The following is a 17,761-nucleotide window of genomic DNA, read 5'->3' on the forward strand; positions in this document are numbered from 1 at the left end:
TTTTCCACATCATTGAAATCTGGAATTAACCAAGATATCCTTTAATAGGTGAATGAATTAACAAACTGTGGTACAACCATACAATGGAGTATTATTCAGCATTAAGCATGAGATGACTGCAAATAAAACTACATGAATTATGTAAAATGCATATTGCTAAGTGAAAGGAACCAGTCATAAATGTATACACAGTGTATACTCCAATTTCATAAAATTCTGGAAAACCAAACAGTAGGGATTATAGAAAAAAAAAAAATCAGTGACTACCAAAGGTGTGGGTTAGGGAAGCAGGACTGAATATATGAAGCATAACGAATTATTTTTAGTATCTCTAATATACTGTTATTAGGGATACATGACACTATGTATTTGTAAAGATCTATCAAATTTTATAGCACAAAAATAAACCTTAGTGAATGGAAATTTTAAAAATATCATTTAGGAGATCTGATAACTCTAGCATGGACTATAGAATGTGGCAAAATGGTGTAACTGTACAAATGTAAGAAGCAATCCCACTGAAGAAGGTTGAAGGAAAAAGTAACTTTGGAAATGAAAGAGAATTTGTAAGTTTAAAGGCAAAAGAAACTATACAAGAATACTTTCCCATGGGAGTTGGATTAAAAATTCTAATACTGTTCTACATGTATACAGGAATTGAACAGTTAAGTAAATGGATGTGAGATGGAGGAAGTTTCTTACTGTTAGAGTTGGAAGTCACAAAAAAGCAAATGAAAGAAGGTAGTACAATCCATGCAATGACTGCTTAGAGTCAGATATCAGTATGAATTTGTTTAGCTTAATGTAAATAAATTAGTAACACAGAAATATTTACAGATACGTACATATGCACAGGCTAGTATACACACACAAACACACACATTTATTTGTGTATATCTGATATATCAGCTGAGAGAATCTACAAGAATTGGAGCCTCAGTAGTATACCAGCACCTAAAACTTAGTTTTCAGTGCCATTCTCCAATAAGATGAATTTGAGTTCATTGGAGAAATGGCTGATTCTGGGATGGGGGCAAGTATTATACAATATGAGCCTGGAACTCTTTTAGTAAGTAAGGACATACTAAAAGCTTAACAAAAAGCAAACAAAGAAAGAAACATTGATGGGAGTATGTTACAGGAACACAGCCACCACTGTAAGAAATCTCAATAGCCAAAGCTGAAACAGCATCCATGAGTCCATACTGAATAAATGAGTGAATAAATAAATAAATGAATAGTGAGTAGAGACAAATCTCCCATACAGAAGAACTCCAAATAATTTATTTAGATAGCATGCCCTCAAGGCGGTGGAGCATACCTCCCTACTCTTTATGCATGGATTATATATAGTGACTTCCTTCCAAAGAGTATAATATGCAAAGGGGGGAAATATTAATAACTGCAGAATGGGGAAATCTGACAAACACTACCTTGCACAGAGATAAGTCATGCTGTTAATATATACACTTGATATGGTGTGATGAGAATGGCTCTTTACCTCTTCGGTCTTACTCCAAAAAGTATAAGACCTCATTCTAATAATAAGTAAAACATCATTCAAATCTCAATTGAAGGATTTTTTTTTTTTTACAAAACATCTGACAAGTACTTTTCAAAATTGTGAAGATCATGAGAATAGAAGAGGGAAAAGAGAAGGAAGTTTCTTTAATGCCACAGCCAAGAAGAGTCTAAAGAGACATGAGAAGTCTATAATGTGGTAGTAATATATTGAATGGGATTCTGGAGCAGAAAAAAAGACATTTAGTAAAAATAAAGGAAATAGGAATAAAGTGTGGTTGTGTCAACATAGATTCATTAATTGTAACATATGTACAATACTAATGTAAGATGCTAAAAAGAGGGTGAACTGTGTTTAAGGCATGTTGGAATTCCCTGTATTATTTTTGCCATTATTAATGAAGTTTGATTTAGACATGTGATTCTCAGAAAGAAATACACTTCTGTTCACTGGCAGTATGGTGACAAATCTCCATTAAGCAATTTTCCATTATATGAGAAAGCTAAAAAACACGTACACAAAACATAAATGAGAAAGCACAAAGTATCTAAAAATAATTAAAATATAAGATGAAAATCCTTAAATAAAAAATAAATAACAAAAAGACCTTGTCTCTGAATTATCCCTAGAACGTTCCCTTTATATTTTCAATTTATTATTAGTAAATGGAGTAAGTGATTATGAAATTTGTGAGAACATATTTTGTAGTAGAAACTCTGCTACCCTGTAATAATGATGCCCTTCTGCAGCCTTCTGCTACAGATGCCTCACTGTCTTTTCCTTTAAGCAAAATCATTAAGCAAAATTTGGCCCTTTGCAAAGTTTAGTTAAATCCAGTTTCAAGTCATACCTAGACCTTAAACCAACCTACTTACACCCAAATATTCCACATATGTGAGTACTTTTAAGGGATCCCACTGGTAAAGAAGCTAAAGAATGCTTGACCCCCTTGAAAATTGCACTAATTCCCCATGCTAGTAAGGTTATGCTCAAAATTCTTTAAGCTAGGCTTCAGCAGTACTTGAATCGAGAACTTCCAGATTTACAAACTGGGTTTAGAAAAGGCAGAGAAACCAGAGATTAGAATGCTAATGTTCATTGGATCATAGAGAAATCGAAGGAATTCCAGGAAAACATCTACTTCTGCTTCAATCACTACACAAAATGTGTGGATCACAACAAACTGTGGAAAAACTTAAAGAAATGGGGCTACCAGACCATCTTACCTGTCTCCTGAGAAGCCTGTATGTGGGTCAAGAAGCAGCAGTTAGAACTTTATATGGAGCAGCTGATGCTTCGAAATTGGGAAAGGAGTATGACAAGGCTGTATATTGTCACCCTGATTAATTTCTATGCAGAGTATATCATGTGAAGTCCTGGCTGGAGGAATCACCAGCTGGAATCAAGATTGCCAGGAGAAATAACAGCATCCTCAGATCTGCAGGTGACATCACTAATAGCTGAAAGCAAAGAAGATCTAAAGAGCCTCTTGATGAAGGTGAAAGAGGAGAGGAAAAAAGTTTGTTTAACAGCCAACATTAAAAAAACTAAGACCATAGCATTCTGTCCCTTCATGACAAACATGGAGAGAAAGTTGAAGCAATGACAGATTTTCTCTTTTTGGGCTCCAAAATCACTGCAGAAGTTTACTTCAGGCATGAAATTAGAAGACACTTGCTTCTTGGAAGGAAAGCAAAGACAAACCTAGACTGTATTATAAAGCAAAGACATTGCTTGGTAGACAAAGGTCTGTATAGTCAAAGCTATGGTTTTTCCAATAATCATGTACAGATGTGAGAGCAGGACTATAAAGAAGGCTGAGAGCTGAAGATTCGTGGTGCTGGAGAAGACTCTTGAGAGTCCCTGGGATAGCAAGGAGATCAAACCAGTCAGTTTTAAGGGAAATCAATCCTGAATATTCACTAGAAGGACTGATGCTGAACCTCCAATACTTTGGCCACCTGATACGAAGAGCTGACTCACTGGAAAAAACTCTGATGATGGGAAAGATTGAGGGCAGGAGAAGAGGGTGACAGAGGATGAGATGGTTGGATGGTATCATCTATTCAATGGATATAAACTTGGGCAAACTCTGGGAGATAGTGAAGGCCAAGAAGACCTGGTGTGCTGCAGTTCATGGGGTTGCAAACAGTTGAGCATGACTTAGCGGCTGACCAACAAAACAACTGGTAAAGAAGACTTTCCCTTAAGAAACATGTATCCCTTGTGGATTGCCAGATAGTTACCAGAGTAATTGCTGAAGATTAAAAATATGAGAATTTAGATAATTGTTTAACATAAAAGAGTACATAAAGAGATATCAACTAACTTATGAGTACAAAAACATCATTTACATTTAGAATTAACCTCAACTAGTGAGCAAGAGTTTTGTACACACTCCTGATATCAATGTGATTCTTGACTGGGCCTGAGGTTACTTAACAAATTTTGAATTAGGAATATGTTACACTGGGGTGTCCCAGATAGCTAAAGGAATAAAGAATACCCCTGAAATGCAAAGACACAAGAGATGCAGGCTCAATCTCTGGTCAGGAAGATCCCCTGGAAGAGGAAATGGCAACCCACTCCAGTATTCTTGCCTGGGAAATCCCAAGGACAGAGGAGCCTGGCAGGCTACAGTCCATGGGGTCACAAAGAATTGGACATAACTGAACACGCAAAAACATTTATATCAGCTAGATTAGACCATAAAGGACTGGAGCAGGCTCAAAACATTTGAAAATAAATACTTAAGCACAAGTAAAGGTCGCCTAAATAATAATTAAATGTTGCTTAAATAGAAAACAAGCAATGCAAAAGATATATACCTGGCAAGGATATATGTTAGTATGCAAGCATTAAAACTTCAAAAGAAGAAAATATCTTTGTTTCATTAGACAATGTACTATGAACCAGGCCTACAATTATAGTATATTCCATGAAGTCATAACATTTAATTATGTTACATTATTTTTTTCCTCTCAGTTAAAAGAATACAATTTATCACATTTGTTTTAACATTAAATGGATTCAGTTCAGTTCTGTTCAGTTCAGTCATTCAGTCCTGTCTGACTCTTTGTGACCCCATGGACTGCATTAAATGGGTTAGCTTAGTTTAAATATAATTCTTCCAGTGAACAATAAGGTAGGACTATAAGGCTGAAAATTTAACCTAGCACCTTGCATTTGGTAAACCCAGTTGGCCTCTAAAGTCTCCCTCAGTCTAGCCAATCTTTCTATATGTACTTGAAGACTTAGTTGCTGTTTTTCTATTCATCTGGCATTTTTCATTTTAGAATCCATTAAAGGTAAATTGATAAGATTTAATTTTAGAAGATGCAAAGTTTTTATTAAAAAATCTCAGAGATATATTAATAGCAGAATATAAAATTAAAATGATGCAATTGTATTACAGTTTTTCTTTGATGATTATATTATTCATGGGACTTCATTTTCTTTCAGGAGATGATATGTGATCAAGGCATGAAATGTATTCATGTTATTTTAGGAAACATTCAATATTCAATGAACTGTCCAGAATACAAATAACTAATACTGCTAGATTATATGTCCAATCTACTCCGTCAAACACTGAAGATTTGTTGTTGTTGTTAGTCACTCAGTTGTGTCTGACGGTTTGCGACCCAATGAACAGTAACCCATCAGGCTCCCCTACCACGGAATTTTCCAGGCAAGAATACTGGAGTGGGTTGCCATTCCCTTCTCCAGGGGATCTTCCTGACCCAGGGGTTGAACCTGGGTCGCCTGCATTGCCGGCAGATTCTTTACCAGTTGAGCCACCAGGGAAGTCAAAATATATAAAATCAGGAATATTCTAGTATTGCCATTGTTGATTTTGTTAAGCATTATGGACACCTTATTATAACATTATTGACATCAGCATATACTCTTTGAAGCCTCAAAATAATGCTACTTTAAGGATGTCTATTTTATGAGTTTCATTGCATGAACCTAAAGAAATAAAATGTTCTCTGAAACTCATTTTGTTAAACTATATTCTTTCATTTTTTTCTAAGTATTGTTTCATATCTGCATTCATACATAGCAAAACAATCCCAAAATGTTTTGATTTCTATTCCAAACTTGCAGCTGAAGAGCATTTCTAAAAATGATGCATATAAAACATTTCCTCAAAACTAACATTAACAGAAAAGACATTAAAGGTTGCCTCTGCAAATGAGGACGAGTATTGATTTTTATAAATAGAGTTCTACTGTGCTTTTCATGTGTTCAGTCATTAGCTAGAGTATTTGGATTACACAGCTTTTATGATTCTTCCAGCACATATAGTCTGAGTTAATTTTAGCATTCTCATTGATTGCAAGGGGTGTCAGAAAGGGCAGAGGGATGAATTGGGTTGACAGAGTTCAACATATGGCATCCAGTTAGAGACACCTGAGAATGTCAGTACTTTCTTTATTCCTCTTATATAAAAAAAGGAACTCTAATGCTACTTATTCTTGAGAGAAGGCTACATCTAAGATTCCACTCAACAATGTTTATAGAATATCTCTTTTAGCATATTTCAGCACAGTGGAATACATGAGTTATATAAACACTTTAAAAAATTTAAATGATAAGAAATATAGTGGTAAGAACACTGGATTTAGCATCAGAAAATACTATTTACCGTTTATATAACAAACTTGGATTATTTACATAAACTTTCTGTCTCTGTTTTTCATTGGTAAAATGAAAATGGCAGTCTCTCTCACCAAGTTTGTGTTCGTTTCCTAGGGCTGCTATAACAAAGGACCACAAACTGAGTGGCTTGACACCACAGACTTCCATTGTCTTACAGTTCTGCAGGCCAGAAGGGCGAAATCAAGGTGTCCGCAGTGTCCTTCTTTCTCTGAAACAAACTGGGGAGGATTTTTCCTTGCCTCTCTCCTAGCTTCTGGTGGCTTGCAGCAATCCTAGGTGCTCTCTGACGTGTGGGTGGGTCATTCCAACCTATGTCTCTGTTGACACATCCATTTTCCCTTTTGTACCTCTGTGTACCTGAGCACACACTTTCCCTGTGTGCCTCTTTCTGTGTTTCCTCTGTGCTTTGTATGAAGATACCAGTCACCCTGAATTAAGGGCCCACCATCCTATGTCAGGATGTCTCCATCTTGTGTGTGTGTTAAGTCGCTTCAGTCATGTCTGACTCTCTGTGACCTCGTGGACGATAGCCTCCAGGCTCCTCTGTCCATGGGATTCTCTCCAGGCAAGAATCCTGGGTTGCCATGCCTTCCTCCTGGAGATCTTTCTGACCCAGGGATGGAACCCGTGTCTCTTATGTCTCCTGCATTGGCAGGTGGCTTCTTTCCCACTAGTGCCACCTGTTTGCAACAGTTTGACTTCCTAACAAGGCCGCATTGTAAGATACCGGGGCTTAGAATTTCAACATACCCTTTTCAGGTACAATTTAAGCTCTAACAGAGTTGAAGTAGGATTTAAGGAAAATATGATAAAAATCTTCTTGCACAGTTTCTAGTAACAGTAGCTTCTCAAAAATTTTTTAAAAGAAGAGTTGAGAAGAGGAAGCTTAAAACAAATAAAGTCATCGAACCCTTAAGTCAAGCAAGAGCCTTATGGTCCCAATAATGACAAAGTCAGATCATAGAAAATAGTTGGACGACTAAGGGGTTAATCCTAGAGATTCAGTGCTCTGTGTTATAGATAAGGAACTCCTAGGTTAGCATTTATAGGACATACATTGGAGCAATCTGCATCTGTCTCACTTCAGAAAACTTTAAAAAAAAAATCAGATCTTAGACCTCAAACCACTCTGGTCCAATAGATTAAGGCAAAAGAAGTATTTTACAGAGTTAATGTTTTAAAAAAGCTTGTTTCTGATACTCAGCTAGTTTTGAGAACAACTAAGTAATCTGATTGCCAAACAACTGTATGTTAGTGAGTCTTATGTATTTTAGGTGAAGTATTTTCCATGTTAAAGTTAATTTCTTATTTTAACAAATTAATTCTGAGTTCTTCCTAGATTTCTTGTTAAGATTTGCATACTGTTTAGCTCCTCAGATTTCATGCCTTCTTTCTATGGAAGCATATAGTATCAAGCTAAAGCAAGATAGAGAGTTCATTTTGTAGCAAGTGTCAGGGAAAAGCAGTGACAGATAATCAGACTTTAACCAGAAAAAATAATTTTCAGAATCTGGGTAAAAGAAAAATGTGAGGCAAAATTCTGAGAAGCATATAGTGTTTACATAATTAGTTACTTTAAGAAAATAAAATACTTTTTATTCATGCCAGTTAGTGTAATTAGGTTATATTCTGAACCACAGGAAGTCAAGAAATAAGCCTTTAATCATTCGAAGTATATATATTTTTTAATTTTGGAAGCCTTCTTGGAAAATTCTTTTATATGACACAAATCAACTCTGCAGATATATCAATAGCATTGTACAAACACATGCTATACACTTCAGCATTCTGAAATAAATAATACCTGTTACCTGGCAATGCATATTTCCAAGTTATCTATAACCCTGATCTTGCTATTGATGCATTTGGATTAGATCGTATTGATTTGATAACACTTGAGAGCCAAAGTGCCAAAGTGCAGAGTCAGAGAGATCTAGTAACAATGACAAACTTCAGCCTTTCATTGCTTTTGTGGAGTGTTTATGGAATTCTGAATGAGGAAGGTAAGAGTTGCATTTTTTGTCAAATAAAAAATGGACATCAATATTCTTTGATGAAACACCAACAATTCAGCTAAACCTGATCAAGTTTCCTTCCTTCTAAGGAGGAAAATAAAATCAACAGAAGAGAATAAAAGCCACAAATCTGAAATATGCCTGTGTGTGTGCTAAGTCACTTCAATCATGTCTAACTCTGTGGGACCCTATGGACTGAACTCCACCTGACAGGCTCCTCTGTCCTTGGGATTCTCCAGGCAAGAATACTGGAGTGGGTTGCCATCGCCTCCTCCAGGGGATCTTCCCAACCCAGGGATCGAACCTATGTCTCTAAGTCTCCTGCATTGACAGGAAGGGAGGTTCTTTACCACTAGTGCCACCTCAGAAGCCCAATCTGAAATATATGTATATCTAAATATATATACATTTTATGTTGTATTATATGCTATATAAATATATACAAATATAATATATATATAATTTGTCAGGCCAAAGTCAGATTGACAAATATAAAATATTCATAAGTTTAAAATTAATCAATAATGGACATAAAGATAATTAAGGCAGTTTTAAATAAAGCATTTGTAAACAATAAAAATGACTGACATTTGCTGCATGATGGCTACTTCCTAAAGCTCTGGAAATAATTATCAATTACTAAGCTTGATTTTTCTCTTTCATATTCAATAATAATGTTATTCTCCAAAGCCTCCCTGGCATTTTACTTTTATTATGCAGCTTTATCCACAGCACAATAATGGGTACTTCACTCAATCCATAGGCTCACCTATCTTTTTTTTTTAAGTTTCTGCTCACTGCACAGTCCCATAAGAAACACCTTATTTTCATGCAAGAATCAAAGGAAGAACTATTGGACAAATGTTACTTGAGTATTTAAAAAAGTATTTAAATTTAGGGCACAAAACAAAAAATATGATATCAGTAGACTACCTTATAATACATACGCCCTTATTATATATAAATCTCCTCTAGAGATATTGTTTTGCCATAGGTAAAAAAAAATGAACAAAAATCAGAAAGCAAATTATGAGGTAGGGTTTTCATTATATCATGCTTGACTATTCATAGATTCCACATCAAAATTTACACATGTCTACCATATATAAATATATGTAAATGTGCACACAGATATATCTGTGTGCATATTTTAAGCCTTAAAACAACTTAGTAAATAGCAAACTATCTATTTTCGAAGGCTTGATACCAGGACATGATTCAGTCAATTCAAAGCAAGAAGAAATGACATTTATAGGAGAATGTAGTTAGTAACTACTAAGTCCTAGCACTGTTATGAGACCGTAAACGGCTTTGGGTGATTTCATTAGGCCCCACATAATACACATCCACCTCAGTTTAATACATTAAATACACTGATGTTTCAGTCAGATTTGATACCTGCGGATGTATCAATTTCTCCAGATTCACTGGTAAAACATAAAATTACTGTCATATCATTCTTTTCTTTTATGTATTTACTACATTCTGCTGTACCAGTGGGAGACTGAAATTGTGCCATTCTTGTTTCATAAGCATGGAACAGAAAGCCTGATTAGGGATAGAAAAAGTGTGACTTGGTCATGATGGACTTTGAGCATTTTGTTACTGTGTGATAGAATTGAAAAGACTATAATTTTTATAGGAGGTAGCTTTTATTTTGGATGAATTCTCTTTTATGATAACTAAATATCTAGGCTTCTGTAGCAGATTTTACATGATTTCTGGGGTCATTAAGAGTGGAGGCATGCCACGTCATATGCATTTCTATTGTTTCTTTGAGATACACACACACACACACACACACACACACACACATATGTATATAGTTATACTTATTAGTTCACATATTGCCTTCCACTGAACTGTGAACTCCAAAAGAACAAGAATCTTCCATTGGCTAAAATGAACATAGTCAGACCAATAGCAAACCTTCCAAAAAAAAAAAAAATGTTGAATTAGATTCAGTCAGTTACTAGCCCTCAAAAGATTAAGAATAATGATACGATTTTTAGAGGCAGTTCAGAATTTGTTTTCTAAAAAAGGAAAATTAACAGTGATTCTTAATGGTATATTTAGCACTTAAATTCAACAAAATGAACTTCTGCTTTTGTCTTATTAAAATTATTTTTCATAAATACCTAGGTATGAATCTGAAAAGCTAATGAATTAATTTCAACTTTCAGAATAGACTCATTTCACTTCTCAGTTGCAGTGGTGGAATTCGTATCTTGGTAGAACTAATTTGAATGCCTGTTTATATGTAGCTGCTCAAATGCCTTTTTAGTTATGTTATGATTTTAACCAAAGTTATGGAACTGGGGAAAACTTAAAAAGTTTTAATCATGGTGTATTTTTATTGATGAAATTTATGTTTATGTTTTTACTAATAGTCTTTTTCAGTAATGCCATTTCTAATGAAATTTTCTCATGATGATATGAAAACTGATTAGAATAGCTTGCAATGTGCTAAATTAGTTGAATAATATATCTGAAGAATTGGAAGAAATATTTTTAAATCCATTTACCATCCTAAGTTTTTTCTTAATATTCAGGTTTTTATGTTAAAAATATTGACTTTTTATCTAATTGTTTATAGATAGGTTGTTCAGAGTTTAGAATACAAGTTATTTTGGGCTCACCACTCTTTCTGCTCTAGTCCAAACTCAGCCTCAATAGATTTAGGGATAGTAGATTTTCTTCTACAAGTAGCAATAGTAAGAACCAGACATGGAACAACAGACTGGTTCAAAATTGGGAAAGGAGTATGTCAAGGCTGTATATTGTCACCCTGCTTGTATAACTTATATGTAGAGTACATCATGCGAAATACCATGCTGTATGAAGCACAAGCTGGAATCAAGATTGCCAGGAGAAATTTCAACAACCTCAGATATGCAGATGATATCACTCTAATGGCAGAAAGCAGAGTAACTAAAGAGCCTCTTGGTGAAGGTGAAAGAGGAGAGTGAAAGAGCTGACTTGAAACTCAACACTCAAAAAACTGAAATCATGCTCCAAAATCTCTGGGGATGGTGACTGTAGACATGAAACTAAAAGACACTTGCTGCTTGGAACAATCCCTATGATAAACCTAGTGTATTAAAAACCAGAGACATCACTTTGCCTACAAAGATCCGTATAGTCAAAGCTTTGGTTTTTCCAGTAGTCATGTATGCATGTGAGAGTTGGACCATCAAGAAGGATATGCTCTGAAGAATTCATGCTTTCAAATTGTGCTGCTGGGGAAGACGCTTGAGAGTCCCTTGAACAGCAAGGAGATCAAACTGGTCAATCCTAAAGGAAATCAACCCTAAATATTCAATGGAAGGACTGATGCTGAAACTCCAATACTTTGGCCACCTGATGTGAAGACATTATGCACTGGAAAAGACTCTGATGATGGGAAAGATTGAGGGTGGGAGGTAAAGGAGGCAACAGAGGATGAGATGGTTGGATGGCATCACCAACTCAATGGACATGAGTTTGAGCAAACTCCAGGAGACAGTGAAGGACAGGGAAGCCTGGCGTGCTGCAGTCCATGGAGTCACAAAAAGTCAGACACAACTCCATGACTGAGCAACAGCTAAAATTTTTTTCACTTACTAAAATTCAAAGTTTATGTGAGAAAAAACACATTCAGTGAAAATACTAATTCCAATAACCCTGAGGCCTTATATACATGACCAGGTTTCATTGTAGGCACTACCTAAATTAGCCAGTTGGTTTTGTCAGTGGCATTGTGTTCACACTACTGTGACTCTCTAGCTATTGCTCCATGACTTGGGTTAAATTATTAATTAGAAGCTACATGCTAGGAATTAGATATTGAAAGATGAGTAAAATCTAATTTTGTAGGGGAAAAAAAGACAAGTAAAGCAAGCAACAATGATATAGAATATCCAAAAGAATTTATATGCTGCCCAAATATACCTTAGGCCCATCAATTTTTTTTTTTACTAATACCATTATTTCTCCATGCAATATATGACTTACCTGAAACATTAAATTATATTTTAGCAATTTCATCTGTTCCTACCAACTTTTTCCTGCACATTTTAGTTTTAGTTCTGTTTTAAACAGACATATCTGAAAAATTTCATGCAACTATAAAACTCTCCAAATGGTAACTCATTGTTTTTGGATAAAGTTCTAAGTTATTTACATGTATTATGCAGTTTTATATTATTTGGCCCTGTTTGCCTGTTTAAGTGGAGAAGGCAGTGGCACCCCACTCCAGTAATCTTGCCTGGAAAATCCCATGGACGGAGGAGCCTGGTAGGCTGCAGTCCATGGGGTCGCCAAGAGTCGGACACGACTGAGCGACTTCACTTTCACTTTTCACTTTCATGCATTGGAGAAGGAAATGGCAACCCACTCCAGTGTTCTTGCCTGGAATCCCAGGGATGGGGGAGCCTGGTGGGCTGCCGTCTATGGGGTCGCACAGAGTCGGACACGACTGACGCGACTTAGCAGCAGCAGCAGCAGCATGTTTAACCTCATCCTCTGACGCACACATGTTTCTTTTCTGTGCCCAAGCCACTTAAGGCATTTCTTTATTCTACGATTATGCAGTTTCTTCCTACTTCACAACCATGGCATATGCTGTTTCTCTGCCTCATACAATGTTTGTGGTTTCTATAAAGTATATAAGACATTCAAAATACTAAATGCCATCAGAAAATATTCATTACATAGTATTTTTATTCTTTTCTGTAATATCATCATGGTTCAGTCAAGGTCTTTTGAGTAATGATTTGCAAACTAAATCAGTAATCAGGAAGGAGCTGGAAAATTTGATGCACAAGGGTAAGGTATCTAACTACAGTTTCTTCTTAGGGAAATTTAATGTATTTTGGTTTGACTCACATTCTGTTCTCTTTTTTTTATCCATTGTTTCTTTAAAATTTTTTAATCAACGTCTTGTTTTCAGAGTTCCTACTAAATGCATTAAATACATTATTCTAAACACATTACATGAGGACATCAGTTTTTAAATAATTATTTTTATAATTTCGAACTAAGTATGTAAGCATGTCTAATATATGAGTATCTAAAATATAAATTCTAGTCCTATTCTTCCCAGCCTGTTTATCTTTTTAAAATCTATTTAAATATAAGAATCTTCTTTTTTTTTCAGAATTAAATTCTAGTTGAAAAATCTTTTAGATTTTTTTTCAATCAGAGTATCTAGATTCTGAAGCCATTAATACTGTGCCAGACTTTGTTTCAGATCTAATTGATGGTTAAGGGATATTACAGGGTTGTCTTGCTCTAGGGAAGTAATGTGCAAGATACAATCCTGTCTGATAAGCTGCATGGTATTGAAAGTCAGCTGAAATAGGAAATGATGACCCTCATTAAGGTAAGTGTTTGAATAAAAACGGTGTCATGTAAGGTGTCTTTAACAAAAATCAAATTGAAATTAAAAGAAAAAAATGTCAGATGCTATAAAATAATCTGGAAAAAAAAACAAAAACAAACAGGCACTTGGTACAGCATGAAAATTAAAAAATTTTTTAAATGCCCCCTAGAAAACCCCTAAAAAAATGATGCCTACTAATGTTTTTCTAGGTTTAATGAAAATGCCTTGAGCATAAATTTAAAACCAAGAGAAGCAAAGGCAGATGCTTTTGTTCCATCAGCTATGTGTTCCTTTCTCTCTTAGGAGGATCATCTTGTTTTAACACTAATATTGAATCACGTAGGAGGCTTAAATACAATTAACTGATTTCCCTAAGTTTAGTGGGAAGTGTAACACAGGGAACCAAGTATAAATCTTTATCCAAGATTTATCCTCAGCAGTTATAGCTGTGCCTTTGCAGACTCCTAGAGTATCCTGAAAGATGTCTGTAGTTTATATAGCATTGTAGAGAGTACTTTTGGAAACATCCTTCCAGTTTTATACAAAGGGATGAGGGATATTCTATGAGCAGAGAGTCACAATATGTTCCAGTTCCAACAAGAAAAGAGATTGGCAGCCTGGATTCTTCAACTTCAGTCCGTTCCTGACAACTCCAGTATCAGAGTAACTTCCATGACTCTACCACAGAAGATAATGCTTTGGAACACTGAATAGCACAAAATGACAGCCTCTCAAATATCTGGCAATGTTGCATTAAATGTGTATGAAAAGTAGTTATTTTATCTCACTATTGTGCTTTAGTAATTTTCATGGATTTATTTCACCACTGGAAAAAATGGAAATATTCTTATTTATGGCTTTCTATTATTATTGGGATGTTACATTATTTTTTGGGCTTCCCTGATAGCTCAGTTGGTAAAGAGTCCACCTGCAATGCAGGAGACCCCAGTTTGATTCCTCAGTGGAGAAGATCTCCTGGAGAAGGGGTATACTACCCACTCCAGTATTCTTGGGCATCCCTTGTGGCTCAGCTGGTAAAGAATCTGCCTGCAATGTGGGAGACCTGGGTTGGGAAGATCCCCTGGAGAAGGGAAATGCTACCTACTCCAGTATTCTGGCCTGGAGAATTCCATCGACTGGAGAATTCCATGGGGTCACAAAGAGTCATACACAACTGAGTGACTTTCACATTATTTTTCCAATTAAGGTCATTTTTTAAACTCAATAACTGATGGTAGTATTAAATCAAAATGAACAAAGATTTTAATTTATTATCACACTGATTTTCACTAATTTGTAGTATGCAATGACTAAAAAAAGTAATTTTTTGAAAATATTATGCTAAAGGGTTTAGGCTTGGTTATGCCTTCTTTGGGCTTGGCTGGTAGCTCAGCTGTTAAAGAATATGCCTGCAATGCAGGAGACCCTGGTTTGATTCCTGGACCAGGAAGACCACCTGGAGGAGGGTGTGGCAACCCACTCCAGTATTCTTGCCTGAGGTATTCCAAAGACAGAGGAGTCTGATGGACTACAGTCCATTGGGTCACAAAGAGTCAGACACAACTGAGTAACTAGGTACAGCACAGCATGCCTTATTTAGAGTAAAAAAAAAAAAAAAAAAAAAGAATAAATTAATGAGACTGTATATCTGTTTAAGTCAGTTTTTCTCCCATGAGTAGCTTCCATGATTTAATAGTAATTTGTATTTAATTATCTTCTTTTTTGATTCTTAAGCTATTATCACTTTGTTATTTTTAGGGACAGAATTAAAATTGTTTTTATAGAACATTATCTTAATAGTTTTATCATATATCACATTTATATTCACAAATTATAATGTGTTTCTTTGCACCAGTAAAATTTTATGAAATGATTACCATTTAAAATTATCTGTGGTATATAAAATTGTGCTTTCATTATGTTCAAATATATGTTAAATGGCATTTGCTAAATGAATTTGTTAAATTTGTTATGAAAAACTTATTTTAGCATGACCATGGTTTCATTGGATGTAATCTAAATAATAAGTATTGTAGTGTTCCCAGAAACAAATTAATAATTCAGAACATGATCAAATTTAAATATCATTGAGATTGTTCAAGGTCTGAATTAAGTGGTAGAAATATCAGCTTCAACAATACATAAATATCCTCTAAAAATACCTTTCAGAGGAATCATGGCATGCCTTTCATCTTCCATCTTACAAATGAAGATACTATCTAGTAGGATTTGGCAGAAGGGTCAAGTCCAGGTAAAATTTATACAAAGCCATATTTTGATAGTTTCAAAACAAGACCCTGATGTGTAAAAAAGGTTACCATCAGACCTTGACTGAGAAACAGACTCAGTAGAAAATTACAAATTTGTGTAATATTGTGTCCTGAAATCCCTTTGTGAATCTCTAAACATGGTTTAGAAATTGAGTATCTCTCAAAGTGACTCCTTAGCTCAGATAGTAAAGAATCCACCTGCAATGCAGGAGACCCCGGTTTGATTCCTGGGTCGGGAAGAAATCCTGGGTTTGATTCCTTCAGGAGAAGTGATAGGCTACCCACTTCAGTATTCTTGGGCTTCCATTGTGGCTCAGCTGGTAAGAATCCACCTGCCATGCAGGAGGCCTGGGTTCATTCCCTGGGTTGGGAAGATCCCCTGGAGAAGGGAAAGGCTACCCACTCCAGTATTCTGGCCTGGAGAATTCCATGGACTGTATAGCCCACGGGGTTGCAGAGAGGCTGACATGACTGAGCTCCTTTCACTTTCACAGTGACTCAGATCCTCAGGGTGAGAGTCAGATAGAGTATTCCACTCTTACATATAGAATTTTAAACAGCCAAATTTCTAACCATCTGTACTTTTTAAAAGCATAGCTTATCAGCACTGTGTCTTTTTGTTGATTAAGAAAAGCAGATTTTACAGGTTTATACAAAATATGAAATTGAAAGAAGTTATCCAAGAATTAGATAAAACTAAACTTGAAATCAGGAGACAAAGATTTTGGTACCAGCTTCTCTTACAATGAATTGAAAAAGTACCAAGTATTATCAGTGTTTATTCAATATAGTTTAAAATACATGAGAATGTTTAATTGATTGACTTGAAAATAAGGAAAGGTATTGGTTAAATGTAACCAAATTTCCAAATGTAGCTCAAATTTCCAGTTGAGCTATTTCAAATCCTAAAAGATGATGCTGTGAAAGTGCTGTACTCAATATGTCAGCAAATTTGGAAAATGCAGCAGTGGCCATGCGACTGGAAAAGGTCAGTTTTCATTCCAATGCCAAAGAAAGGCAATGCCAAAGAATGCTCAAACTACCACATGATTGCACTCTTATCACACACAAGTAAATTAATGCTCAAAATTCTCTAAGGCAGGCTTCAACAATACATAAACCATGAACTTCCAGATGTTCAAGCTGGTTTTAGAAAAGGCAGAGGAACGAGAGATCAAATTGCCAACATCCACTGGATCATCGAAAAAGCAAGAGAATTCCAGAAAAACATCTTTTTCTGCTTTATTGACTATGCCAAAGCCTTTGACTATGTGGATCGCCACAAACTGGAAAATTCTGAAAGAGATGGGAATACCAGACCACCTGACCCACCTCTTGAGAAATCTGTATGCAGGTCAGGAAGCAACAGTTAGAACTGGACATGGAACAACAGACTGGTTCCAAATAAGGAAAGGAATACATCAAGGCTGTATATTATCACCTTGCTTATTTAACTTATATGCAGAATACATCATAAGAAACACTGGGCTCGAAGAAGCACAAGCTGGACTCAAGATTTCCAGAAGAAATATCAATAACCTCAGATATGCAGATGACACCACCCTTATGGCAGAAAGTGAAGAGGAACTAAAAAGCCTCTTGATGACAGTGAAAGAGGAGAGTGAAAAACTTGGTTTAAAGCTCAACATTCAGAAAATCAAGATCATGGCATCTGGTCCCAAAATGTCATGGCAAATAGATGGGGAAACAGTGGAAACAGTGGCAGACTTTATTTTTTGGGGACTCCAAAATCACTGCGGATGGTAACTGCAGCCATGAAATTTAAAGACGCTTGCTCCTTGGAAGAAAAAGTTATGACCAACCTAGATGGCATATTAAAAAGCAGAGACATTACTTTGCCAACAAAGGTCTGTCTAGTCAAGGCTATGGTTTTTCCAGTGGTCATGTATGGATGTGAGAGTTGGAC

The sequence above is a fragment of the Cervus elaphus genome, chromosome 20, assembly GCF_910594005.1.
Source record: "Cervus elaphus chromosome 20, mCerEla1.1, whole genome shotgun sequence".
Taxonomy (NCBI): Eukaryota; Metazoa; Chordata; class Mammalia; order Artiodactyla; family Cervidae; genus Cervus; species Cervus elaphus.